Source organism: Dermacentor andersoni, chromosome 1 (genome assembly GCF_023375885.2).
Source record: "Dermacentor andersoni chromosome 1, qqDerAnde1_hic_scaffold, whole genome shotgun sequence".
NCBI classification, from domain to species: domain Eukaryota; kingdom Metazoa; phylum Arthropoda; class Arachnida; order Ixodida; family Ixodidae; genus Dermacentor; species Dermacentor andersoni.
In genome coordinates this window covers 232,910,068-232,937,493 of record NC_092814.1, presented here as the reverse complement: position 1 = coordinate 232,937,493, position 27,426 = coordinate 232,910,068, and the positions used below count along the sequence as shown (strand labels likewise).

The window sequence follows — 27,426 nt, the reverse complement described above, 5'->3', positions numbered from 1 at the left end:
CGTAATTGTTTTGGGCTTAAAATTAAGTACAGTGCCGTCAACTGCTGTGTAAAGAGTGCGTTAGCGGCAGAGGATGATTTATTGGTGTCCCTTTGAAACGAGGCAGGGACAAATCGTCACCAAGCCTGAGCGAGTTACTCAGGTATGCTATCAACGCTTTTCCCCTTCTAGCACTAGTGTATACATCTCTTTAATCTCATCTACCTTGAACGGTGCCTATGCCTGTAATGGATCCGGTCGTATCAGTATCTTCCCTGCTTCTTTTCCACTAATACCCTAAACGTATCTTGCTTATCTCGACTGCGGACCGGCTGATACTTCTGTCTACTTTAAATCCAAGCGCTTCCGGAAGCTGTATGTTAAGTACTGGTCTCGCTGGGCGAATTTTTTTCGCATCCCATTAGGATATGATGAGTGGTCTCCGGATTTTTGCTGCAGCATACGCGTGCCTCATTCAATTCCAAACATTTGCTGCGGTACGTTTTTGTCCTTAGGCAACCAGCTTGAGCCTCAAATAGAAAGGCTCTTCGTGTTATCGTATAGATTTTCCTTCTAACTTCTTTTTTCTCATTCTTGTAAATTTCCATGGTCATTTTCGTTTCCATTCTTTGCATCCAATTCACTGTCTCTCTCTCACTTTCTTTCTGATTACTCCTGGTTGTCTATCTACTTTCAATTACCCTGTTTTTGGTTGCCAACTTTCTTGACCGCTTCCTCATTCTGTGCCCACGCTTCTTGGGTACAGATACTTGTGCACTTTAGCCGCCCGTTTATTTTGATCTATGTTTCTGAGTCTTTCTTCAAACCTAATTTTGTCCCTGCGCTTCTTCAAACTTCAAACGAGGCCCAACTCGTGTCCCCTTGCACTGCCTCATTTGTGGTTTCGCCGTGGGCTCCCAAAGCCAGCCAGCCACCGATCTTTGGTTAACTTCCAACCAACTTCCAGCTGCTACTTTTGCTCTGCAGGGCGACACCTGGCGGCAGTTGCTGGGTCCGAGCTAGTGTGCCCAGGAGCCTGCGCGGCCTAAAATAGACACGCGCAGAACTGCTTCTGACGAGTGGGGACGTTGAAAAGCGCCCCCCCCCCTTTTTTTTTTTACCCTAGTCTGCACTCGGCATGACGGCGTTTGCGACACGGAAAATGCCATAAAATGAAGCGTATGGCTTGATAACGCACGCCAGTATTTTCGCAACGAATGAAGCGCGCTCACGGACATATTCGAGATAAAGGCGCTTACGAACATCACCCAAGGTAAATGTACCTGGTAGCGAAGCTTCCATAAAGGTCCATACGTTCAAAACATGCCGGTTCATCGGTCGGCAGATCATGAGGCATAGCGCCATCTGTATAGGAGGACGGAACACTTCCGGCGGAAGGAAAACCAATCTGACGCCATATGCATTAAAAACAAAAGTGACGTCATTTCGTTCTTAAAGGCGCGAAATTTGTTTTGGTAGCCTGTCATTAGAGTTGTATATTCAAATGCCCCGCCATTCAACTTGATGGGCGTTTCGAGCTTTCAGCGCGGACAGCGATGCAAGAAAAGGTCAGCCGTACGGGTGTCGAAATCGCACCCCTGAACAGAACATACTTTCTTTGGAGGCCGAAGAAAGCTTCAGGTGTAGAGTGCTGGTTCTATCGTCGGACGCCAAGCCCGTTGGCCCGCGCAGTAGCGCGAAAACAACTAAAGTAAGCAATTATCTGGCGGTCGTAATTCACTACTATTGACTGAACAGGTTGAGAAACGATGAAGCTACCCGCGTCAGCAAATTCAGACAAACGTCGACAAGCAAAACAGCACAACGTGTGAGGGGGGCGTATTTAACAGGTGCACGGACTCTACGAGCGCGCCTTTCTGCACACTTCAGGAGCTACATTGCATGCTTTTGTATAGAACTGCCTAGGAATTATATTTTCGCTGAATGAATCTAACTGTGTCACGCTTTAATTAAAAAACGCTTTTTTCTTTCCCAATGTTTGTTTCCCCGAAACATAGTCGCACTTCAATCGCTGCTCCCATAACCACCCTTGCTCATGTCTGCGACAATATGTTCTGAACCGCTTTTCGCCCGAAGCTTCGCGACCTATTTGGATCGACCTTGCATTACCTCTCGTTAAATGCAACACGCGGAAGTTAGTATGTTTATTAGGCTGCGCATGCTCCCGGGCACGCTATCTCGGAACCAGCAACCACCGCCAGGTGTCGCCCCGCAGAGCAAAGCCGTTACAATGCGGTTGGGTGCCTAGATGTCCTCCTCCCCCGCAACATGGAGTGGCGAGGGAGGAAGACATCAAGGCACCCTACAAAGCCGGCCGTTCGCGCGCTCTACACAGCTGTGGGCGGCACTGTACTCCACGACCTGCTTCGGCCATAGCCTGAGCGATAAGGCCTTTGTGGATTTTTCCGTAGGAAACAAATAACTCTGGCCCTTTTGCGTGGCGTGATGGAGACGTGGCGGAGTAACAAGTCGCGGCTGTTTCTGTCGGATCGTGCCGCGCGGATGTCCGCGGCATGAAAGTCTCGAACTCAAGACAGCCAACACGCTATGACAAACAGGTCGCCGTGAGTCGCGCCGTTGACATCTTCGGCGGAGGGGAGAGAGAGTTTCCTCAGGCAGTCGAAAATTAGCGGGGGCGGATGTCAACAGCTGGTGGCCGGAGCCACACAGGCATGCAAGAAAGAGCTTTACGGCCCGCACGTTTCACATTGTAGCCACTGATTCATGCGGAGAACGATAAAGAAGCTACAGATATTACGCATCGATGCGAGAAGCGCTAGTCGAGTTTTCTATTTACGAATGCAATCGCCCTGGATCCCACAGATACAAAACGTCAAACTTATCGCACGAGCTGCGGAAATATCGATGGACGAGAGTACTTCGCTCCGATAAGCCCGGCGTGCAACGCTTAGAAACGCCATAAGCTATGACACAGTGAAGCCGTCATCACTCGCTAAGACAGCACATGTACTGCGTGCCGCCGCGATGCTATGTGAATACGCACCATTAAAAGCGCGCATAATGTTACTTGTACAAGGATTAAAAAACAATGTCACAGGACACGGTGAAAGAAAGCAGTTTCTGGGCATTTAAACGGCGCGTTGGAAGTTTTCCCCTTAAATTATTCAGATATAGCGTACATCATTCTTCACATAATCATTTCCGTTTCTAAAAGCTACAACCGATCAAATAAAAGCTATCTACATGCCTATAAGTACAACTATGTCCAGACGTCATATGTTCTGCTAGCAGCTAAAAACATGGACTAAACGTACGTCGAACTGGGCAAAAGGAAACAGAGAATTTACGAGGTGGGCCTTAATAGTGGCCAGTTTGAAGTCGTAGTGTGTCTTTCATGCGTGAAAATTGCACGTCTGGTGTATAAGTGCGGGATTTCTTTAAGCAGCGACCGTATCCAATTATTAAACACAGTGAATACGAAAAGCGAAAATTTCTGCTGGTGGAGGTGATCGAATACCGATGGACATGAATACCGATGAAGGCCATAAAGTATCGTGCGATAACTGACGACCGCCTTAGTAAATAAGATAAGCGTTACAAATCAAATCCTAATTGATTATTAGCAAAGTTTATACGAAATCTCATAAGCATTTTTTTTCCTTCTCACACACACAAGGTCACGTCTTTATCAAAATTATATTTAGATCGTCTATGTATTGTCTGCAGACTTCTAATTAGACCACATTGCCTTTATATCTACTTGTCCTGCAGGCTGAAAACAGTCCTTACATTCTGTATGGGAAAGAAACACTCCACAAAACGTCTGTGGACCAGATTGTACCATCCCGGTATAGATCGCTTCGCTCTCGAGTGGATCCGCCGAGGCGCACCTTCACAGACAAGCAAACAATTCCGAGCGAGTCCGACGTAAATATGTGTATCCAGATGTACACCCGGCAGCGGATGCCATTACAAATTAAGCGTGACGCTAGTCAGCGACCTGGCGCTCACCGACAGAACCATAGTACCAGTCGAGTAAACGACGTAGTGGACAGGTCTTGCACAGAGCGCCCCCCACCCCCTTCTTTTTTCCGCGCAATAAATGAAACGCCGAACGTGCGTTGCAACCATTTTGATGCTTAATATTTGGTCGTGCCAGGATTCGCTCGTCGCAAGTTGGAAAACTGCCATGCTACAGCCCGCGTATATCAGCGGCACTCTCAAGCTTTCTCGAAATCGCATAAACTGGAACAGCACGAGAGAACGGCGCACGGCACCCGCACAGAGGCCCGTAGCCCCGATCGCAGGACACTCCCGCACGGCCGTCGAGCGTGTGTTACGCCACCGGCTCGCCGGCAACGTCAACGATCGGAGAAAGGGGGGAGGCGTCGCTCAAAGACGCGGCCGGGCGTCAAAATTAAGGCAGGAAGCCCCGCCGGGTGAACGGCCTCGTTACTGCAGCAGTCATCAGCAGTCGCGCCCGTCAACGCTATACGGCACACGCGCACTCGGAAGACGCAGAGCGATCGAAGAAAATAAAAATAACACAGATAGAAAAGAATTGCCAGCACGGGCATAGTGGGGGACAAGAAAGAGCAAGCGTTACGAAAGCAGCGAACAGGCGCAGCCACCAAAGACGTCCGTCGACAGACGGAAGACAATGAGACGAGACTGCGCCGCTGTCGACAAGGAAGCGAAACCGAATGGAACGTGCGCTGCCCACGCAACTATCGCGTTTCCAGGATGGCGTAGACGTTTATTGTCCTTTGACAACCTCGAGCCTTTTGAACCATTTTGCTGGTCAAACGCTGCCTCACGATGAACGCACGCCGCGACACAAGCCTGCCACAAGTCCCAACGCCTATTAATTAGAAGTCTTTTTAGGAAGGCACGCCCTAAAATATGGTCCTATACAGCCGTTTAAGCCTCATATTTTTTTATCAACAAATGTCGAAGCATATTATTTTTAAAAAAAAAGATCACTATATATAGCATTGTTCGGTAGACAGAACCAACACAAATCCACAAACTTTTCAGCGTTATATTCGCGTTCTCGCTCTCATATATATCACAATCCGCTCCTTTTACGCTACCATAGAGAGCCGACGGTGTCATGCTTTTCAATAAGGGAATCAATCAATGAATAAAAAAATCTACCGAGGCTGTTAATCTTAGCGCGTAATTTTTATTTTAACATCAAAATAAAACGGAGCGACCGTTGCGGAACGAAGGGGCCATAACACACAATTCAATATTGGGAGCACATCCCAATTTGTTATAACGCCACATAAGCGCAACATATAAGACGCTGATGCACGGAACTACGGCACTACGCTTCTGGCAGTCGAACACAATGGCGCACGGATTTCCTTTTCAGGAAGTCCGGCGGGCTATTTCGAGCAGCCTTCCTTTATCAGAGCATTTTGTTTTCTTCAGAAGGCCTGATGAGGAGGTCCCACTTGTAACCAGCTTCGACGGCGTAGAAGACATGGCAATTTACAGCGCGAAACGCGGTCCCGAGGCATGTCGGCACTGCACTCGGTGTTAACGTGCAAGATCTGCTGCTACTGTTCGGTGGGCAACAAGCCCTACAATACCCCGCGCCGCTGTGACCTAAACATTCCTACGCATTTATTGGTTCGGGTATCGAAGTATCATTCCCCCTTGCACTTTTGTGCTCTTCTATACTTGACCTATTTTCCTTTTCTTTCTCCCTCCCCTTATACTACAACCGCGGAGCAGTTCCGGTGTGTATATATATATATATATATATATATATATATATATATATATATATATGTGTGTGTGTGTGTGTGTGTGTGTGTGTGTGTGTGTGTGTCTGTCTGTCTGTCTGTCTGTCTGTCTGTGTGTGCGTGTGTGTGCGTGTGTGTGTGTATGTGTGTGTGCGTGTGTGATGAACTGCTTCCCCTAAATAGAAGTCGACGCAGCTTTTGTACACACGAAGCACGCGTTTGCCACTTTCAGTGTCAGCCAGCTGACACAGATAAACCAACCGAGATTTTGGTGATAATGCGAAACTCCGGGCAATACTTTTATCATTAGGCTAAAGAAAACGACTTACGGATCCGCACCTCCCTGAACAGTTAGCTAGTTGTTCAGGGAGGTGCAGATTTATTACTATACATTTATAATAATTATTTATTTAACATATCGCAAATTAAATTTAGAGAATTAATAATGCATAGTTAAACTTGAACCATTAATCACCTCAATAAAACTGAAATAATTTTATATTATTGTTAATTTAAAGTTATAATTACATTATTTAAAATAACTTCTTTTATCATGTAGCAGTTAATATATGCGGATTTATTATTAGATTTATTATTTATTATATAATTTTATGCTAGAATTTTCTACAGATCCCTTATTTATTTATACTCCGTGCATTCAGATGTTTGTTTATTTATCCAATTAGGCCAAAGCCGTAAGGCGCCTTTCACTGTGAACTAGCCTCATCTCAATTACGATACATACAGCACCACTATGACACTGCCGAGCTCAGGTCCAAGCACCAAAAAATTTATCTCAATGCGCTAGCCTCTGTACATAAGCAAATAACCAAGCAAACAAACCCGAACGACATAGGTGCCAGCACACGACTACAAGAATCCAGAGCAACAACGCTAGCGGCTCCGTGAGACGTGCGTGACAGCCGCAAGCCAGACGCAGTCTGCGGAGGTTCACGTCACGAGCAACATCCTCCGGGTCGCATGTGTTGTTCTCTGAACATTTGAATGCAAACGTATACGCAGGCGACATAAAATTCTAATGAATTTCATGACACCATGCAGAAACAGCTTGCGAAGGCTTAACGATCCAGGAAGAAATCCCGCAGTCGCAGAACCTGACGGGCCTTCAGAGGCGACGTGTGTGTATATACATATATGGCTCCGGATTATTACTTTGGCTACTTTTTTCTTCAACAGGCATCCGAACCACGGGGTACACAAACGCCTTTGCATTCCGCCCCCATCGGAATGCCGTCGGGAATCGAACCCGCTACCTCGTGCTCAGCAGCACAACGTAGTATAGGCACAGGACGACCAGGGTGGGCGCAGACGCACAATCTTCCGAATACGATTCCCACAACGTTTGGAAGCGACTCGCAGGTACGCACCCAGTGCGATACTATAGAAGGCCGCCTTCTGAAAACCATCAACTATGTACTGTGGATCTTTTTTTCTTCGTTATTATTACATACAATCTATGTACAAATTGATTGCTTTAAGACATCGCATGCGGCGCATGCCACAATTATACGGAATTGTGTTCATAATTATACCGCAGTTATGGTCATACGGACTGTATACCTTAAGGGGCGGATATATTTGCGCGATAAACCTCAACGTTTAATCACATAGTTAACGAACATCCACTAATTAACGGTTTATTCACTCATTTTTAGGGAGTCGTCAGTTAATATGTGCTTAGCAAAAAACATTGAGAGTAAATTGTTTCGAAATATCCGCCCCCATATGTCCAACTAACTATATCGGCGTTGCCGTTATTAATTTCCCAAAGCCTCCCTTCCGCCGTTTGGGACCGAATTAACTGGAAATCAGCGAGAAAAGAAACTTGGCATAGGACAAAGCAAGATGTATGCACTGAAAGATAAGCAGGGCAATGTCATCAGCAAGTTCGCTGATATAGTAAAATGAGCACAATTCTATACTGACCCGTACAGTACCCAGAGTAGCCACGCTGCCTTTACTGTAGTGATAAACAGGATATAGAGGTACAATATGGCAGCGAACTTCGATACAAGGACGTAACAATGTGAACAAGCACGAGCGCTACAGAGCTCGCGCGCTACAGCGCTCGTGTTTGTTCATAATGTTACGTCCTTGTATCGAAGTGCGATGCCATATTCCATCATCATAAACCAACTAGTCCACCAGTATGTCTTAAGTATATATGATAAAGCGGCTCCTTCCATAACTAACGATGAAGTTAGAAGGGCCTTGAAAGACATGACCCGAAGAAAAGCGGCAAGATGGAATAACAGTCGAGTTTGTCAAAGATAGAGGAGATATCATGTTTGAAAAATTTTCGGCCCTTTATACGCAATACCTCACGACTTTAAGTGTACCAGATACCCGGAAGAATGCCAACATTATCCTAATCCATAAGACGGAAGACGTTAAAGAATAGGATAATTACAGTCGCCTTAGCTTTCTTTCAGTATTGTATAAAAATATTCATCAAGGTAAATTCCAAAAGAATCAGGGCAACACTTGACTTCAGTCAACCAAGAGAACAGGCTGGCTTCAGGAAGGGATACACTACAATGGATCACATCCATGTCATCAATCGGGTAATATAGAAATCTGCACAGAACAATCAAACCCTCTATATGGCTTTAATAGCTTATGAAAAGGCATTTGAATCAGTAGAGATTTCAGCACTCATAGAGGCATTACGTAATCAAGGAGTACAGGAGGCATACGTGAATATCTCGGGAAATATCTGCAAAGATTCCACAGCTACCTTAATTCTACACAAGTAGGACGATACCTATGAATAAAGGGGTCAGGCAAGGAGACAAACTATCTCCAATGCTATTCGCTGCGTGCTTGGAAGAAGTATTCAAGCTATTAAACTGGAAGGCTCAGGAGTGAGGATCAGCAGCGATTATCTCGGGGACCTTCGGTTTGCAGATGACATTGTCCTGCTCAGTAACATTGGGGACGAATTGCAACAAATGATTGAGGATCTTAATAAAAAAGTGTAAGAGTGTGGTTGAAGATCAATATACAGAAGACAAAAAAGATAATGTTCAATAGCCTGGCAAGGGAACAGGAATGTAGGATCGCCAATCAGCCTATAGTCTTTGAAGGAGTACGTTTATCTAGGTCGATTACTCACAGGCGACCCTGATCATGAGAACGAAACTTACAGAAGAATAAAAATGGGTTGAAGAGCGTACGGCAGGCTTTACCAAATCCTGACTGTGAGCTTACCACTGCCGCTGAAACGAAAAGTGTACAATCACTGCCATCTACCGGTGCTAACACATGCGGCAAAAACTTGGGAGGTTAACAAAGAAGCTTGAGAACAAGTTAAGGACTGCACAAAGAGCGATGGAACGAAGAATGCTAGGCATAGCGTTTAGAGACAGAAAGAGAGCGGCGTGTATCAGAGTGGATCAGATAGCAAACGGGGATAGCCGATATTCTAGTTGACATTAAGAGAAAAAAAATATGGAGCTGGACAGCTCATTTAGCGCGTAGGTTATATAAACGGTGGACCATCAGGGTTACAGAATGGGTGCCAAGTGAAGGGAAGCACAGTCGAGGAAGGCAGAAGACTAGGTGGGGCGACGAAATGAGGAAATTTAAAAGGCGCTAGTTGGAATCGGTTGGCGCAAGACGGGGGTAATTGAAGATCTCAGGGTGAGGCTTTCGTCCTGAAGTGGACACAAAAATAGGCTGATGATGATGACTGGAACACCAATGATTTATTTAGCACATTTTGTTCACAGACATCTAGGGAGTAAACCTAGCCTCGGAAATCCTGCTCATTAAATATTTCATTATTATCCGGCTTTATATCTACAACTGTAATACAAGCCTAAATGTAAATGATTTTCAAAGTGATTTCGACAAGCTTTTCAGTTTGTTTAATCAAAGTTGGTCAATCAGTTGCTTGGACACTGCTATTTATCATGCATATAATGTCCGCCTCTTCTACAATAATGCACCTCAGGAGGTAGAATAGCGCTGCCGCATTTCTTTGTCTTCTTTTTCGTTCTTTCCTTTCCCCGTGTTAATTTACTGGAACTAGAAAAGAAAAAAGAAAGAAACTGCTCGTATTTCAAGTTCACGTACACTACGCTCCGGTCGCTTGACCAGAACGCAAACTATTTCGTTAGACCCATTAGCCGTTATAAACCCATTCGCCAGCGTTTGTAGCGACCGGGAAAAGGGACTGAGTGACGACCCAAATGGTGACGCGGCTCGGGAATCCCCTCAGCCAAGGATGTCTAAAACCAGCGACAATCTGACTACCACTGCGAAGCGGCGGCACCTAAAGTAATCAGCTTGCTCCACTGCACGCTCTCGTCGTCCATCTAGCATGAAGCAGCGGCGGCCGGCGCAGCCGAGCGAGCCGAAGCGCGAGCCGGCGGAAGAACTCGGCGGTCTGCAGGAGCGCGAACCTTTCAACGGAGCGGTGCCGCTCCGGAAGTTCCGCGGGAGGCACGCCACCGGTCCTCTGCGGCGGCGCCAAAAGAGGCGTTTATCGGACGCTTCTTCGCAAAAAAATATCTAGAGAGAGGGAGAACCTCCCCTCGTCGTTCCTCATTTCTTCGTATACGGGCGCGGCGGCGCCGCGGTGGGCTGCGGGGGCTAAAAATACGCCTCCCCCGGACACAGCGGCGACGGCGCGCATGGTGCACACCCTGCGCGGCTGGCCTCGCGCACGCAGCTACGAGCAAACGAACACCCCTAACTCCCTGCATGTTCGGGGACACGGGTATTGCATGCTCTTTTCATTTTTACAACACAAAAGTGGGGAGAACAAGAATAATTCGGCAAATGCGGGGATCTGGGGAGGTATTCTGCAAGAAGCCACCTGGTGGACTCTTGCAGAATACCTCCCCTGTCCAATTCACGCACCCTAACTACAGACACGAAAGCTTAATTTGGCAAAGAGGGGTGTGTAGTGTGCCGCGAGTTGTGCGCCAAGGCGGCTGGCCTGTCAAGAGGACGAGAGCAACTGCAGGGCGAGGTATGGTCACGCTTTAGATCGGCTTCACGAGCTTTTCACATGCACAAACAATGCATCGCAGTGTTCATACAGTTGTAACGTACACGTAAGGACGCACGCAAAGGCGCCCTTTTTGCATCAGAACACGGCTCTTCGAGCTGTTCAGACTCAGTTCACCAGAAACAAGAGTTTCCTACAATAATTACTAGTGGGCACTCTGGCACCGCAAACGTTCAGTCGCCATGGGAATGATGGGAAGTAGATGGATTTGTATGATCTTCATGCTTTTGGATTCAAACGTTATTGTGGCTTTGTTTATTATGCTTTATATGCTTTCATTGTCGTAAATTTCAGAGCAATCTATACTTTTCGAAGTGCAGAAGACACTGTGAACACGCACAATCGCTACTAACTGCAATGTTTGAGCTGGTCGAGGTGGCCAAACCGAAACTTACCAAACGTCTAAAGGCACTGGCCTGCCCGCAATAAATTCGTAAGGGCGTTTTATGTCACTTGTCAATGCATGCGTTCGTGGCGTAATAGTTTCAATATTGGGCTTCTGTGCTGGAGGTCCTGTGTTCGAATCCTGACTTCGAACAATTTTCATGTTTCTTTAATTGTTGATTACCGATTTGTTGAAAATGGGTTTTCTAAGTCACGAAGACGTTTGAAGCCAGGCGGACGAAGTTTAGGCAAATCCATGTACTTCCCATAATTCCCATGCTGGAACAACCGCTCCCACAGTAGCTCCCGTAGACACTAGCGCCAGAGTTCCCCCTAGTAATTATTGCATGAAACTCTATGACCAGAAAGACTATCATAAGAGAATCACATTCAGTCAGTCATCCTGAAATTACATAAGAACTTGAAGAAAGCGCAGTTAGCACTTCGCGCGATCGACCCTAATGGATTCTGCACGCGTTTGCCTTACAGAGCCATGGGAACATCTTAGTTGCCTCAATGTAATATCCCCATCTGATTCGATGCATGGATGCTGCAATCAGATATCCCGCCAGCCACACATTCGTCGCGCCAAAATAAACGAGGTAATTGTTTGGATCTGGCGTTACTAACAGTGTGGAAATTGAAGGCGGCTGCGCTCTTCCAGAGACAACACAGCACCGGCTCAGCACTTGCAGTTTTCACAATGCAAAGTTGTAAACTAATACTGCGATTTCTTCACGTCCCATAGATTTCAAAGAAACATCGATAACTCGTTCATGTGTCATAGTGAACGAGATACAAATAACACGAGACGGAACAAAAAATGACAGCATAGCAAGTTGGTGGAAAGAGCCCGCGACAACCTTATTCAAAGTGCGTCACAAGCTTTTCGTTTAAAAAAAAAAAAAAAAAAAACGTCGCAGCGATTCTCACCACGGCGGTTTGTTTTGAATACAAACAGCAACCACGATGTCGGTGCCCATGCAAGCTGCGCCCGCGAAACAGCAACCAGCTTTGTGTCCACAGCTTTCAATATCGCGCACAGCTCCAATTGAGGCTGACTATCTCCCAACGCAACCTAACAATCTGCCACGCAAGTTCTCACAGCCCCTTGAATTAGGCAGATCGTCAGCCGAGTACCGCAGTCGGAGTAAAGCTGCCCCGCAACGACCAGAAGAAACACGCAAAATCTGCTCTGGTAAAGCACGCGACAACAGGGCTCTGTTCCGTGCAGCAATAAAAAGTTTGCTGCAGAATGAAGCCTCGTGACTGCGAAAGCGCGGAGACGAACTTCTCTGCGCACGTCACCGCAATAATAGAGCCGTTGCCTCGCACCGCTAAAACGTAACCGGGCGACACAAACGGAAGCGGCACCCATGAAGAGTTCGATGGTGGGCTCTCATCCAGAGAGATTATTCCTGCACACTTTTCCCAACCATGAAGGAAAACAGTCTGCAATCAGAGACTGCATGCCACCATTGCGCGAGGAGTAACTGCCCAGAAAACAGCACGGAGACAGGACTCACGTGTATATACCATCCAATCGCCGCTGGCTCCTAAAAGTAACAAAAGTGCAACAGTTGTTCCATGTGGATGCTTTTCTCTCTATCTCTCTTTCTCTCTCTCTTTTTTTTTTCTGAGAGCGCAGCGAGCGTATTGATCAGCTCCAACAGCATAAGCCTGTATATTACGGCGGTTAAGGAAGTAAAAACATATGCAGAAGTGCAATTAGAGATGCGCCATATCAAATTACCCAGCAGGTGATCGTGCGTCCAGTTGTCCGGAGTTGCCGGTGGAGGCCCCGCCGGCATCCCAAGGCATCTGGCTCCGTTGTGTACTTTCGAATGTAACACACAAGCATGCTTACAGTGCGAATTTCGAAGTACCAGCTTTCTCCTAGTTGGGCCGTTTTCGCACAGAAATAGTTCTCGGAAGCTTTTTAAAGGCATAGTGTTTGGTTCTCTAACAATGGTAATATAGTCCTCCTTTGCTGATAAACAATTTACTATACTCAAGTAGACGCTGTCAAAATCTATCACGCCACGGCAGTCCGGTAGAGGAAGTTAAAGCGCGGTGCTTCCATCCTTTTTCGTTCTTACGTCTGGGCTTACACCAAGCTTCCTCGCATGGTAAGAGGGGCCGTTTTGAAATTGCAGAAGCGTAATATACAATATTACAGCTTAAGAAATGTGTACCTGGAAGCTTTCCATTCAGCCATTCCGTTGAACCAACGGTCACAAACCGCATACATTGTGGTCCATTGTAAGCCGAGGCACCTGGCTGTGTATAAAAGTATAGCAGCAAGTGGTAGATTTGATGACCACAAGATATGAAAATCAGGGGCCCCCATTCCGCAAGCGCATAGATGTAGGAGCAGAAAAATGAACAAAAACAAGGGCGAACATGGCGGACCAGGAAGGTGCAAAGTGTGCGCAAATGAACCAACAATGCCGGAACATCCTTAATCGCGTAAGCCTCAATTTACTGATAAACACCCGACAGAGCACTGGACGCGATATTTCGGTCAAGACTAAACTGCCCACTCGCGGTGGTCGTAAAAGAGAGAGAAAATACCTTAGGCGACGAGAAAGCTCGTTTCCGCGCCTTCTGCGAACGCGCCGTATACGAAGCGAGCCGCGAACGACGACAGTAAATGCCGGCCAAGGCAGCCAGCCGGCAGCGCTCCCGGGCGAACAGACAAGGCGACGACACCATTAGCGCCCTGACAACGCAAAAACAACGAAACGCCATTAACGCTTGCACGAAAAAGATAAATAAGCGAGCGAGTGGAACGAACCGAAGAAGACGGTTTCGCCTTTCAAAAGCAACACCGCGCCTGCACCGGGGCGTAGTATATATAATACACGGAGGCACCGCAGCAGACGAACGCGATGTGTGACACACATTTCAAGGCAAACTGAGGCGTAACCTGAAAGGGAATGACGACGGCCACGCAACGCTAGGAATAAAGAAACCAAGCAAAAATAAACTAGAGCGGTGCCCGGGTTCCGCGCAGTAGTGCCACAGCGCCGACGAAAAGCGAGAGCACACGTTCACGCCGCCGCACAAGTGGCGCGCGAGCGGCGCCTATCGATTCCGCATATCGCTCGCGCGCCCCGAAGGCCCGGCTATCACTTTCTCCAGAGTCGTCGTCGCATCCGCGCTGCCGGACCCACCGGTTCGTCGCCCCATATCCTTCGGGCGTCTGCAAGGCCGCGGCGAGCGCGCACAATAGGCGACTTTCGCGCAGTGCGAGGCATAAACAAAGACGCACGGGGAAGGAGAGCGAATGGGCTTCTGGCGACGGGGCCCAACGAGGAGCGGCTACCTCTTCCGCCTGGCCGCTTGTTTGTTTTTCCTTTGCCTCCGTCAGTCCTGTGCCCCGAGCAGTTGTCACCTGGCGGAATGAGGACGCCGTGGTCTGGCTTAGACTGGCCGCAAGCGCTTTCTCTCCGGTCCATCTCGTCACGAGATAATCATTACCGATCCTCTTCGGCATCTCCTCTCACCGAAACTACATCGCGAGCGTGTGTACGAAAATGCCTCACTTTATCAGAGTGCACGTGTGACGCATAAATGTTGACGAAGAGGTGGATGTTCGAACGGCTACTAAGATGCGCCACCTCTTACAGTTGCTGCTGCTGTCCTGTAGGCGCTATCCTAGTGGAATCGGATGGCATTCAAGCCACGAAAAAAAAAGAAAAGAGAGAGAGAGAGAGAGAGAGATCGATGTAAATATTTTGAAAGTGCATTTACCTGAAAATATCTCTGACGCATACTGCCTCTTTTTCGAAGTTACCGCAGAAGCTTGGTTTCACACTCGGCGCGTTTGGCATAGAATGGACCCAAAATATTCCATTTTGCGAGTACGGTCGTCGGCTGGTCCGATTAGCTCTCACGTTTTTGCTTTCGCAGTCGGTAAGGCCGCCTCTGCTCCCTTAGTTTTCAATGTACGTACTTTCGCCATTTCTAAGCGCATCGGGGAGCGCATAGTCACGAAGTTATCGTGCCCCTGCGGGAGCAAAAGCAACACCCATAGTGACAACGATACACAGTTTATCATGGTCGGCGGTTGTCGAATTGAATCCCACTGCTCATGTACGCTATTCACACATACGCTATCGCAATACCACAGCAGTCGGTGGTGCTCGTGCAGATTCGAAAATGCACTACATTTGCGTATAATACATAATCAGGTTTGCATGCCTGTCAAAACGCCGACTTGACGAAAAAGTTCACAAAGCTTCTGATAGAGCAAGCGCGACTTGCAGAGAGCGACAACAATGATAATTTTGTCAAAGCGATCGACGGCCAAATGTAAAACGCGCGCATGGAAATATTGTGAAAAGGTACGAACCGTCGGCTTAAAAATTACGGACCGCAGTATGAGAAAACGTTCAATTTGCAAGCCGTTTACGAGCATACATATATGGCCAGTAAAACCAGACAAAACCATAGGTATATGTCGTTGGCACCGTACTAGTACGCTGGAAATCACTATACTATGCTGCGTGCCTATAGGCAGCGGAACAATTTTTTTTTCTTGGATTTCATGGTCCGTAAACTTTTGACGCCGACTGTATATTAATAAAACCTTAAGTACTAGAGGACAAACAAAAAGGCTCATTAAAATGGTGCTGTCCATATTTTCATATCTACACTCGCATGCATACGCTGTCAGTACGGCAGCTAAGCCATGAACATGATGGCCAGCACATCTTGATGTTATATTTTTCTTCAACCCTCTCGAAGCTATTTGCCCATTGCAAATTCGCTGTATGACAATTAGACTAATTTAGCCATTAGCTAATACAATTAGACTGTTTTCAGAAACACGACAAACAAAAATTTGTTCAAAATATCAAAAACGATCACAGATTATGAGCGCTACAGCCCAAATATCATCTTCTATGCTAGCTAGATATATAGAAAACACGTACTCGAAAGTGGCGAGATTTCTCTACGCGCAGCAAATTTAGAAATTAATTAGTTCTGAGTGTAACACGCAGAACTGCTCTGAAGAGAGGTTGCGAGGATACCAGTCAACAGGAATGACCAAAAATGACAATGAAAAAGAAGGTGCAGTGTGATTTCTCAACGAAGTCACGTCACATGGACGCAGTACAGCCCATGATTTTCGCGGCGGACAACAGGGTGCCTCAATGCACGCGCCAACAAGAAATAATGGGCAAATTACTGCAGCGCCAAATTTAGCATGAATCTATATACGGTGAGGCCACGGGAGTGTGATTGACGCAGCCATAGTGACAACTTTCATGGGCGAGTACACGAAGGTTTTGTATAGCAATCGTAAAGGGTCTTCCCGCGTGCAAATAATTTCCTGTGCCGGTGTATAATCCTTATACTTCAAGAACGCATTCATATATCGCATGCTAAATTGACCGCCTTTAAGTCAGACGTGCCTACTGCGTTCAACTACGGCATCTACGAATAAGGGATCGTGAAGGATGGTATTAAAACAACCTGCCGTCCCGTACGGGCGCTCCAAGCGAGGAGAGCCTGAATGAGCCTTTCAATAAAGTGAGGGAATGGTCCGCGGTAAAGAGCGCTTCAAGGTATGGCAAGTTTAGCCTGAGACGTTGAGACGGCTCGGGCGGGGTCATACAACACACAGGATATCGGCTGCAAGTGAAACCCGCCTACAGTGCATGCAGTGTGCTCTCTCGCGTGTGCGCCGGTTCGGGTCAGGTCAGGGTTCCAGCACCGAAACTCTCCAGCGCGTGTCCGCACATACCTGCTGTTCTCACCCGCCTACACCACCGCCAATCATTGCAACAACGGCGCTATCCTCCCTATGCGCTTTGGTCGTGCCGATTTCACTTTTTGTTCTCCGCGCCTGCAGCAGGAGGCGTGCGCGTGTTTGGAGCGTCGGCGGCACGTGTCCTGCAACTTGAACACCTGTGCTGGTATACCTCGAACGACAGCCAGTGCTCATAACTTATTATCAACAGCAGGTCCAATCTGGTTCAATTATTCGATACTCCATATAGAAAACTCGAAACAACTGAACTTTGCTTGCTTCCATGAAACAGTAAGGACACCTATCCGGACAATACGAAAGTATTCCAAAGCAATAACATAACTAGTTCACTATAAATTTTATCCACAAGCAGCATGTCTTGTAAATCACATCTAAGTCGCTGAGCGTATAGGCCTGCGAGACCATACTTTACCAACAACAGCACTGGTCAGTTGCTTACGTCTGCGTCCTTAATTTTTTTTTCTCCTTACTTTATTTATTAGTTTCTTTTTCCTGCCGTGGCATGAGAAAGGACATCGCTATACAGCTGTGCAGTAGCAGCACTCCAAGAAAACGTCGATTCAGAGCGAGTGCCTTCAAAAGAGACCCATCACGAATATGGCAGCTGTATTTTCTCTGTACGTGATCCGCCTGCCCAATTCAGAGACTGCCCGAAATAATTAAGTCTGCTCCAAAAAGTTATGAAAGAGCAACAAGGTCACCCAACAGTGCTCTTAAATGTTCTCTTAAACTTGCACTAGTCCAATTTGCGGTCAAATGGCGGCATAATTATCTGTTCAAGCGTCGTTTGTTCACAAACGTCCATACAACGGCACACTAATAAGCACATCGTCCAAAAGCGCGTGAGTGTGTTTGTAGCATTTATGTTAACGAGCTGACCAGCACACGCTACCCATAGTTAAGAGACACCCATCAAGTTGCACGTACGTGTACTGAAGGAGAAAATCGATTAAGAAAGCGTCAACGAAAGGACAGCCAATAAGTTGCGCCACAACAACGAATTAGCAAAACTGTCGATAACCGTTACCTAACCGACCACCTTTGACTCTTTAAACAATAAGCGCCTATGCAAACCGTAGCATAAATGAGCGAAATATTACGGGCCATAGCGAGGACAAAGCTAAATCGTCGGAAGCGTACCCTTATAATTACGCAAGCTGCTAAAGAATTCCCGACAACGGGGCTCTTCTCGCATTCCTTTGGCGGTACTTGCGCAAGAGAGGCACCCTTACGAGCAGTAACATCATTACTGACTGTGCGACGTGAAAAGCACACATTAACATACTTAATGTTAGCTGCCAACCAGAATAGCATGTATTAATCAACTGCACCGCCTACACAGCAAACACTAAGTACATAGACCAAGTTCCTGGAAACAATAGAACAATGAATGGTCACAGACAGAAATAGGCGCCTTTTTATTAATCATGCAGCCGCAATGGCCGAGGAGCTCGCCGCGGTTATAGCTATACTGTATGATCCAGCTATCGCACCGCCGTGTAGTCGCTTCCCGGTTATTAATATTGTTCGTGAGAACATTCCGATGAAACACACGCATGCCTATACGGCGTCGGCAAGGGAAGGTTTAACCCTTACGTTCTACGCATGACCGACACCATGATCTGACTGAAATCAGCATAGCAGCTGTGAACTGACAACACGATGACGTTATTATAGTAATTCTGCTGCATTCTACGGAAACAAGAAAACAAAACGGTAAGGTTCTGTTATCTCCATTGATAATGCTGAGATTGATTGATTGATTGATTGATTGATTGATCGACATAAGGGCACCAGAAAGGCGCTTCCTCTAGTTCTTTGCACATATAGCACGTATCCAACATATTTCTTCCAACCGCACGTCCTTTTATTTCACCATATCGCTAACGTGGCGACAGCGTGGCGGATTCTTGCTTCAGAAAGACGAATAAATAAGAAAAGAAAAAAAGCTCGGCAGAGAGACGCGTGTTCGATACGCGCCACAAGCATGACTCGGTAGTAAAGTGATCCGCTCGTGTATTTTGACGTGTCAAATTATGAATGAGGGCGAGGGGTGGGGGGGCGGCACGGCTGCGCACCTCCTACACCCCTCGTCCAGCTCGATTCTCGAAGAAGCAGCGCATTCGCGTGCAAATGGAGCAAAACTAGTCTACAGCGGGCCTTGGGTCACGTCACGCAGTACCCGCGGAGCCACGGCTATCCCCTTCGCCACTGCTGCCCGTCAGAACCACAGCGCACGTCGCCCGCCACGTCCGTCCGGCCAAAAGGGACGGCTCAATTAGAGACTGACGCAGCGCGCCGCACAGAGGCTGACGGCAACACGGACGAGACTCATCCCTTGGCAGAGATGCTTGCCGAGCGAGAAAGAGGTCCCACTGCGGTGCGCGCACAGTGGCATTGGCAGGCTCCGTCCGCGATGAAGCCCGACGTGTACAACAGTATAATACTTCTTTTTCTTTTAACGTTTGCTTAGTTCACGCCCATCTTGTACTGTCAAGTCAGTCATTTTCTCATTGTCGTGCGTGGCTGCCCTATACTATAGCTAACTCGCTCAATGGCAAAGAGACTAACGCGACTATTTTGAAGCTTGCTCGGCGCCGAAAAAGGCGCTGATGGAGGAAAACTGGAGGATAAACCTATGTGCAGGTTTCGACTTTTCTATGCATTTGCATTGTACTTTTTCTGTTTCTTATTCTTTTCTCGCATTGCGCCTCGACACGCCACGGTGCAGGCGAAATGGCTGTACAAAGGAGGTCCACAAGGCACAGTCAGCAACGCCCGTCTTAGTAAATAGGCACGCTTCTGGACGTCCAAGCATGCTCGGAAAAACATCAGAAGATAAAGTTGTTCAGCGTTTCTACAGGAGCATACTCGGGATGATGATTTATTGATTGATTGTAAATTACTTGATTAGACCAAAGAATGAACACTAACTGCTGTGCTCACGTTTTTGCCTTCGGTAGCCACACCCAGGGCGTACTCTTCAAAGTTCTCTCCCTCAACTTAATGTTTTTTTTTTTATTTAGCAAAAGTAAGCATGTACATACGTAAACCATTCAAGCGCTCATGTAGCAAATCACAGGAAGTTTTATTGAATGAAGAAAGCACGTCATGACATGAAACCGAAGAGGAGAATGGAATTTCAAGGGTGAAAGGCGAGAAACGCAAAGGTAATCCAATGCGCAGTCCGTGACAAGCATCGTTTTGCAGCCCTACTGCAATCTTCCCCATTCCAACCCATCTTCTATGAATATACGTCCCGAGTTTGAGATCCTATACTAATGGTATTAACAGTATGCTACGCTTGCAACTGCGTCCGGCTCTGCTTCAAAGGCATGCAGCAACGGCGATACTGAGGGGAGGGATTTTATTGCGTGAGATCGGCTAAATCAGAACTACTCATCTTCGCCACTGGAAGTGAGATTACAAGAAAAAATTATCTCTGAAATCGATAAGGAAACATTCAGAGGTTAAAATAATTCAATTCCGTGGACAATGAAATCGGAAGCGAAAAAAAAAAATCACACGGCGGCCACCATAGGGAGAGAAAATAAAGATGTTGCACTTTTCTTTCTCCCCTCGTTAAAATCAAGACCATATGCAGTGGACTAAGGAAATCATAAACAGCGCAGAAGTCAAAACAGCCCACGACGAGTACGTCGCTGGCTTCTCGCCGCCGAGAGCACGACGTCTGTAAAACCGAGATACCGTACTCTGTTTCAGCAGTTCCTCGCATCAGCGCCAAGGCTATACGGTACCTACGAGCGCAGATTCTTGAGCAGCGAGATGTAGTGCCACAGTTGTGAGCCGTTGCTTGACTACATGGCCCTGACAAGTGGCCTTATCGGCAGGTGTTTACATGGAAGCGTCTCCACAAGTCGCAGCTGTGGTTTATTGCGCGATTTTGCTTCCTTTGTGAACAAATATTCACTCGGGCTCCTATGATATACTGAAAATAGAGCTCGCCACTTGTTCGAATGAAATCGCGCAAAGAACGAAACAATTAATGCAAGGCTGCGGCATTGACACTAATTTGAATTGAAAAGGTACAAACAATTAATTCCTTTGACAGCGGTTAAATTCATACGTCTGCACAGCCACAACACCGCGGAGGACACCCTCCTGGGTAGTGCTTCGTCCTTGGCGCAAATGGCGTCCGCAATCTCGCTTGTGTGGTATCGTTCCAAGCTGCTCTTTTGCGCAAAAGGGACGAAACAGTCGGCGTTCAGCATGCTTGAAACAGCGCGGAAGGAGTGCGGTAAACGCGCACGAATTGTAATTAAGAAAACGGCCGCACTTACACGAACGTCAGCGAGTGCAACGTGTACAAGTGGACGTTACAAGAGGGATCAGGAGGTGGCGTCACCATCACGGAATGTGCGACACTTGCCGAGTGCTCGCCCTGAATTTTCCGCTGTCGCTGCAACCCTCCTTCTCCTCTCCGTCTCGAAACATCTTGAAGACCGTTTTGGCGTCAGCGAATATGGAGGGGATTTTCTACCACTGCTTTCACGACAGCTAATCTCGTTACACAGTTGCACTGTGTTCGCAGATGCTGCAGCGCTCGTCGCTAGCAAACGACAGGGCACGCAAGGACACCTTGAAGGTGTGTTCGCCCTCCTGATTGGTCGAAGAAGCCGGTAACTGCCACAGTGCTGCAAGGTACTACTGAAACACGGTATAATCCTTGTAGTCGCCCTTCAATGATGGATATACACCCTTCTCAGGGCAAAAAGTTCATCCAGGTCTCCGAGCGAAGTTATTTATCGCCACAAAAGGGTGTTGAGCAAGACAGATGGCTTCTAGGGAATCCATGATGTGAAGGACTTCTCATAAAAGTTGGAATCCAGGCCACAGTCCATATGAGCAACGAGGCCACCGTGGAAAACCATATACGGGATATAGGGTGCATCGATACCACGCTTTTACCGGGCGCTCACATCGAGGCACCCTAATGCGGGAAGCAAGCTTCGCGGTTGAAATAAACTGTTCCTGGCCCGGGGCATCGGACTCGAGTTCGCCATCTATCCTTTGAGAAATAAAATATTTCTATCAATCCTCACTACACCTGGTTTGCTGCGCTTGGCTTTTCTTTCTTTGGTTCTTCGTGCTGACGGTCTGCTTTCGCTGGAATAAAACGCGCTGAATACAATACAAACAGTGATGTTATATTATGTCATTTCTTGAATCGAGAAGTGGAACACTTAAATAGTACGTCATTAAATTTGGAGCAAGAACACATTACATTCATCCCGTACGATCAGATAATGTAGAAACCTGCCTATATATACGAATATTGTAGTTGACGCTGTCGAATGGGGATTTCTAGAGGAAATATTCGGATCATCCGCTCCATTTATAGCCGTCCATGCCAAGTATCATCATCTAACGTGGACTCGAAGCGCATCAAGTACAGACAGCCATAGCGAACGCAAAGCTTGTGAGCTACCCGCCCTGGCTGAACAAAAACTGAGTTAGGGTTCTGCGCATGTGCAGTGTCGTTGACACTACTTCTTGGCTAGGCTAATCTGCTTGGCGTCCGCTATTTTAAAAACTCGCTATTCATTAAACAGATGAACCCCGTGCAAATCCACTAAGTGAGAAAGTTTCATGAAACGGAATAAAATTTGCATCTATTTAAAGTAGCACAAAGTTTTAAAGGGAACCCATAAAAGCTCCATTTAGCCCCGTGCTGACTTCAGGTGGATGTGAACTTTCATGAGAGGAGCTGGTACGTTGGTGTGAAAGAAACAAACAATTAACGCGAAAAAAAAAGTAAGCGACAGGGAGCAAAAGGAGAGACAAGCGAGTACAGACTATTCAGAAAATTTAAATTATATATACACCGGGAAACGCGAACCATTGCGTATGCGAAGAGAACGAAAATTCAAAACAATCGAGCGATCAAACAACGAAATGAACGATCAAGCAATGAATCAGGCTAAATGACTGAGCAGTACAATCAATGCAGGCTACTTCTTTATTATTAAGACTGACAGGTGGAGTGCTATTTTTGTCACCGAAGGCCTTCCAGTACACGCGCAGAACGCCGCAAAGCAACCATAGCGAAGATGCAGAGTTCTCGTCTGCGGATAAAAATACTGATATTTTCTAGGAGCTCACCGCGGCAATGCCCTCTTTATAATTCAGCACACTAGATATCAATTAAAATACACTTAGTTAAATATCATCTGCTACTCAGCCTTACCCCCGCGAAATATGGCCTAACTTCAAGAAAAAGCTCTGAGCTCCTTAGGTCTATATGAGTGCGCCATGTTACGGTCCATTTCCTGTGTTTTCGCCACCGGCGTTCGTTTCGGTATGTCTGAAATTTCACACCTCTGTCGATCACATGATCGGTTGGGTCACATGTCATTAACACTTAGCTATTTTCAAGATCTCAGCAGCGGCGCGGCTCAAATAGACACGTCGTTCATAGATTTCTTTCCATCGAGTAGCGTATCATCGTGAAATACAGCACGCTTCAAATTTCAGTACCAGCAAGGACAACGCCATTTGAGAAGGACATGTGGGACCATCGTAAATAATATCGGCACCAACGAGAACACAGCATCTTTCTCTGCAGCCTACTGCTTCGTAGTTATCCCTTCTTCCTGCAATACGTATATGTCGGTGTGCACTAGGCGCTTAGGTAACGACCCCAAAGCCGCCACCAATTTAAGTGCGTTGAAGGATTCCTGTTGTCCGAATCCACAGCTCCTGAGCGGTGTCGCTCATTTCTGCTGCTAGCTGACACTGCTCCTGTTGGGTAGCCTGTAACTGCATCAAAAGCAAGGTGATCCTAAATTTTGCGCAGTGAAAATTTTTAAATACTGTCGCGGAGCGATATAACATGACGAAGAATAGGCTACTTGAGCCGGCTTATTGCTTATGCGTATACACATAGCTTGTAAATGCATCCCGACAACGTTTTTCACCTACCTGTTTCCCACTCTCAGGCTCTGAAAGACAAAGCACTACGGATATAAAAATAAATGAAGCGCACAACCAAGCGTTCCACTCCACAGTTTCAGGTTCCCACTGATTTGTTTTATTCCCGTTTACAAAACGATCTAAAGTGTATATCAAACGTGAGTCAAAAGTATTTACTGCTGGAATCAGAAAGAGGAGCTAAAAAAAAAATTGCAGATCCCACGCACTGTGGGAGTCGATGTTATGCGAATGAATTTTTGCAGGCATCTGGCTATCCAGTATGTTTGGGGTTCCGCAAACCGTTACCAGATGAACCAACGTGTTTGTATAAATTCAGTAGTTGTGCGTGTGGACCGCCAACGTGTGTGTGTGACGACAGCAGCACGACGACAGCAGCACGACGACTACCACATCGCAGACGATCGTATGGCAACACGGGCATGATATAAAATTATGGGGTTTTACGTGCCAAAACCACTTTCTGATTATGAGGCACGCCGTAATGGAGGACTCCGGAAATGTCGACCACCTGGGGATCTTTAACGTGCACCTAAATCTAAGTACACGGGTGTTTTCGCATTTCGCCTCCACCGAAATGCGGCCGAAATGGCCGGGATTCGATCCCGCGACCTCGTGCTCAGCAGCCCAACACCATAGCCACTGAGTAACCACGGCGGGTGGGCATGATATCTACGCCGGCAGTTCGACGCTACCTTACGAGCGTAGGCGAGAGAAGCACGAATGCTGACGCCATGAGCAACGTGTTATACAATCAATTTCACGTAGTACATATGGCTATGTCATGTGGTGTATATTAAAACGACGACGGCATTTGCACTCCGGCGAAGAAACGTTAAAACATGACTAACTTGGGCGATCACGAAATTGGCACAACGTCGCAGAGTTTCTACGAAAACTCCTACTAGGAAAGTGTTGGGGGAAGGTCCCGGAGATGTGCAGCCAAACACGGAGCCTCAATGCGCGAGCTGTCACAAGGAAAGAAGACGAAAAAGTTGCACAAGAAGCTGGCTGCCTTTGGAATGGGAGAGGTAAGCGTGCGACCGTGGCCTAGTGGTTAGAGCACCGGGTTTCTGTCCTCAGCGGCAAAGGTTCGATTCCACCGTCGGGCATCCATTTTTTTCTTTTTGTTGAGGCGAGACGGGACCCAACCTACCTAATGCAAAGTGCCAAGAATGAGGCAAAGAACGCTCGCAGTAACAGCAAGCAGAACTCTACGTGACGTCCGCGTCTGGGGCCGGTCAACGGTATATTAGAGCGTTTGCAAGCAATTCGAGGCCCGCACAGCCTTTAGAAAACAAGGATTACGTTCTGCTTTACCGTGCGACCTATCTTCTAATTGACAGTTATAGCATCTGTACGTTGCACATGAAAAGAGCGCAAAGGCACGAGAAAAAAAAAAACAGCGAATGACGCTACTGTCACTCGCTTTCGCACTGCGCATTTGCGTTAATCCCAGAGCCACCTAGCGCGTATACAGCGTAGTCCGCTTATAACGATATAGAAAAACAAAAATCCGATCGTTAAGCCACAACATACATTAATAGAATACTGTACTTTAAAAGCACATCTCAGATCTCTATACACGAATTTAAAAAAAAAAAAAGCTACTTATTAAAAAGGAAGACGGTTGCGGAAAAAAATTATAATTTCCGCAAGCAAGGAATTGCATCAAGCTGTGTGTTCGGCGTTAACAGCATGAAGGAGGGTTGAAAGAAGTGTTTTCCGCGGCATAAAACTGTGCGCCAAACAGTGGGGCGCGCTCATATGTGATCGTGTGCAACGACGCAAGCCCACATGAGCATCGTTTCTTTGTGCCCATTTCTCACGGAAAACGATATTTTGAAGAACTTTGCGGCCGAAATACCGTTATGATTGTATTTTTGTGTGTGGTTTCCTTGAGCTGAGTCAATGTGAACGCTGATAATGCGTAAGTGGCTCGTCGTTACAGGCGATATATCCTTATTAGCTAGTCAGGCTGCCACTGCTGACGTACGCGGAGTTAGTTTTATGAGATGCAAGCATCATAACCTTTCTATTCTTCTTGTTCTTATTATTAATATTGCACGAAGAGGCGCTGAAGTGCTTTACAGTATCATGATACGAATGGCGGGTAGGCACCTTGCCTGCTGCACGTATGAATCGCTGTCATTCTTCTTTTAAACGTTTCTTCGTGTTCAGAACAACAGCAAAGTCACGCGAAATAGAGCCCCTGCAGGCGCCCAAGCTAAGCCACAGCCGTCCTAGCCGCCACGATGCCCTTGAAATGCTCGCATACACAGACAAGCAGGCACAATAAACACGCCGTCCACCCTCACGACGCATGTATGCTCGCAAACCGCCTGCGAACGACTTGGACAGCCAACTGGGAAAAGCCGAGGAGAGAGAAACGGAGCCGGGTGCTCTCGTTCGCTGTGAGCCGAGGAAACTAAAGGTGGGGGCAGTTTCTCGTGCTATTACGCTGATGTCTATAAAGCTTCTGCCGCTCTCCTTGCCCGGCTGATCTCGTCTTTACAACGCCCACGCTTCTGTGCACACCTACGCGAGGTGAAGCTCCGCAAGTGGACCAGCTCGCGGCCCAAAACTTCGAACATACGAAGAGAAAAAGCTGAAAGCGTGTAAACGATCGTGTCCGAAGGCAGGCCAGTTTGCGAGTTCTAGCTGGTTCAAACGCTCCCACCCCCCCTCCAAAGTGCGCAAACAATATAAACGCTGAAAGACGAAGCCGAACAAGCTAGCCTGCCGAACGGCAGGGCGGCGCTTCCTTTCGCACTTGATCGACGTTATGACCGGTGTTGCGCAGCCCCAGACGCTATCGAGCGTGGAATGTTACGCCGCAGTTACTCATCGCCGGCCGGCAATCTTTCCAACCGTCGCCGTGCAGAAAATAGTAAATTCGAAGGCGACCCTATGAAACGACCCTATATCAGTGCTATCTGTACTGAGCGCACTTTCAGAACATTCTTGTCGGGTCTGTTCATAGTCCATCTGTCTGAAAGCGAATGGGGCTTTTCCAAACGCTCCACGATCGTTGCAGATCAAGGATCTCTCCGATTATCGGAGATCCACAACTACAAAAGGGAGCTATTCTCGAGGGAAGTTGCAGAATGAATCAATAGCTGTATGCGTTTTTATGCCCTGTACGAGGCTGACCAGCCCCGTAATCTACACACTTAAAGCAATAAAACGAGCAACATGACGGTCTTGAAACAATGAAAGTAAGCACTGTATTTAGTGGTAACTGAACATTGACAGAATCGCAGCTCTCAGGCACACATGCGATTCTCGCTTCGAGGGCAACTGCACGCAGCTGGCCCCACACGGCGTTCAAGCACCCCTAGAGCGACTGTCATCTAGCTCACCACCCTCTTTCGGAGAAGGGCCCGAAGGTAGCAAGCAACGCCCATGCACTGGATCACCGAGTTCCTGAGAGGGAAGTCGGCGATCACAGCTGTTCTAGCATGCGAAAAAGCGCAAACTCACAAGAGCTACAAACTGCCTCACTCACGAAATTCGCGCTGCGCTGCCGCTGGGAGATGCGAAGCATCATCCAAGGA

The 27,426-nt window shown here is 47.2% G+C and overlaps 1 protein-coding gene across 1 annotated transcript in view; it reads right to left on the bottom strand.

The window, feature by feature from the left end:
* LOC126548498 (PH and SEC7 domain-containing protein 1-like) overlaps window positions 1–27,426 on the bottom strand; it is a 425,618-nt gene that overhangs the window by 397,934 nt on the left and 258 nt on the right. The gene's annotated exons all lie outside the window — the stretch shown is intronic.